The 2,045-nt window shown below is 42.5% G+C and overlaps 1 protein-coding gene across 1 annotated transcript in view; it reads left to right on the top strand.

The window, feature by feature from the left end:
* LOC106814537 (sodium-dependent serotonin transporter-like) overlaps nucleotides 1-2,045 on the top strand; it is a 23,671-nt gene that overhangs the window by 21,138 nt on the left and 488 nt on the right. The gene's annotated exons all lie outside the window — the stretch shown is intronic.

Genomic DNA, 2,045 nt, shown 5'->3' with positions numbered 1-2,045 from the left:
CAGTCCACAATCTGGCTACGTTAGTGTGTCAGCGCATGCGCAATATCTGACCACAGGAGCTATATTTTCTGATAAATATGCATTTATTATGGTTAATCTCAGCATAGATTTCTGAAATAAATTTTTATATGTAGACCTGTGTTTATAATTTAGAGAACGCCCTAGCCTGCAGGGTGCAAAACTCTTACTTTCTTCCCTCCCGTTTTCCTATTGTCTTTCTTGCCCCGCGCATAGACTCCTTAATCTTCTACCGCCCTCAGCTTTTCCCCTGCCGCCTGTCCTCAGTCTCCCACCCCTCTCTCACTCAGCAAGCTATATTATGCAGTTTGCTTCAGTCCGTTCTGAGCGCCTAAAACGGTGCTCGCGCATGCGCAATATCTCACCACATGAGCTATATTTTCTTATGAATATGCATTTATTATGGTTAGGGGGTATCTCAGCATAGATTTCTGAAATGAACTTTTATATGTAGACCTGTGTTTATAATTAGGAAAGCGCCCTAGCCTGCAAGGTGCAAAACTCTTACTTCATCTCCTCCCGTTTCATTTTCCCACTTCTATTCTTACCCCTCGCTTACACTCCTTCTTCGTCTACCGCCCTCAGCTATCTTTCTTGCCGTCTGTCCTTAGTCTCCAACCCCTCTCTCACTTAGCAAGCTATATTATGCAGTTTGCTTCAGTCCGTTCTGAGCGCCTGAAACGGTGCTCGCGCATGCGCACTATCTCATGAGAAGAAGAATATTTTGCAAAAATTATGCATTTAAAATGAAGAGCAGGTATCCCAGCATAGATTTATATGATAACATACCATCCGTAGACCTCACTTAAGAAACAGGATTAATACCTTTCATGTAAGGTGTCCGCTGCATATGCCAATCAGTACACAATCTGGCTACGTTAGTGTGTTAGCGCATGCACAATATCTCACCACAGGAGCTATATTTTCTGATGAATATGCATTTATTATGGTTAGGGGGTATCTCAGCATAGATTTCTGAAATAAATTTTTATATGTAGACCTGTGTTTATAATTAGGAGAGCGCCCTAGCCTGCAGGGTGCAAAACTCTTACTTCATCCCCTCCCGTTTTCCCACTGCCTTTCTTGCCCCTCGCTTACACTCCTTCTTCGTCTACCGCCCTCAGCTATATTCCCTGCCGCCTGTCTTCAGTCTCCCACCCCTCTCTCACTCAGAAAGCTATATTATGCAGTTTGCTTCATTCCGTTCTGAGCCCCTGGAAGGGTGCTCGCGCATGCGCAAAATCTCATGGGAAGAAGAATAATTTTCAAAGATTATGCATTTAAAATGAAGAGCAGGTATCCCCGCATAGATTTATATCATAACATACCATCCCTAGACCTCATTTAAGAAATAGGACGAATACCTTGCATGTAAGGTGTCCGCTGCATATGCCAATCAGTGCACAATCTGGCTACGTTAGAGGGTTAGCGCATGCGCAATATCTCACCACAGGAGTTATATTTTCTGATAAATATGCATTTATTATAGTTAGGGGGTATCACAGCATAGATTTCTGAAATAAATTTTTATATGTAGACCTGTGTTTATAATTAGCAGAGCGCCCTAGCCTGCAGGGTACAAAACTCTTACTTCATTCCCTCCCGTGTTCCCAGTGTCTTTCTTGCCCTTCGCATAGACTCCTTCTTCGTCTACCGCCCTCAGCTATCTTCCCTGCCGTCTGTCCTCAGTATCCCAACCCTCTCTCACTCAGCAAGCCTACATTTTGCTTTATTCCGTTCTGAGCTCCTAATAATATTTTGCAAAAATTTATGCATTTAAAATGAAGAGCAGGTATCCCAGCATAGATTTATATGATAACATACCATCCGTAGACAGGCCTCACTTAAGAAACAGGATGAATACCTTTCATCTAAGGTGTCCGCTGCATATGCCAATCCGTACACAATCTGGCTACGTTAGAGTGTTAGTGCATGCGCAATATCTCACCACAGAAGCTATATTTTCTTAGGAATATGCATTTATTATGGTTAGGGGGTATCTCAGCATAGATTTCTGAAATAAATTT

Source organism: Priapulus caudatus, unplaced genomic scaffold (genome assembly GCF_000485595.1).
Source record: "Priapulus caudatus unplaced genomic scaffold, Priapulus_caudatus-5.0.1 Scaffold940, whole genome shotgun sequence".
In the NCBI taxonomy this organism is placed as follows: domain Eukaryota; kingdom Metazoa; phylum Priapulida; class Priapulimorpha; order Priapulimorphida; family Priapulidae; genus Priapulus; species Priapulus caudatus.
This window is presented reverse-complemented; position numbering and strand designations above follow the sequence as displayed.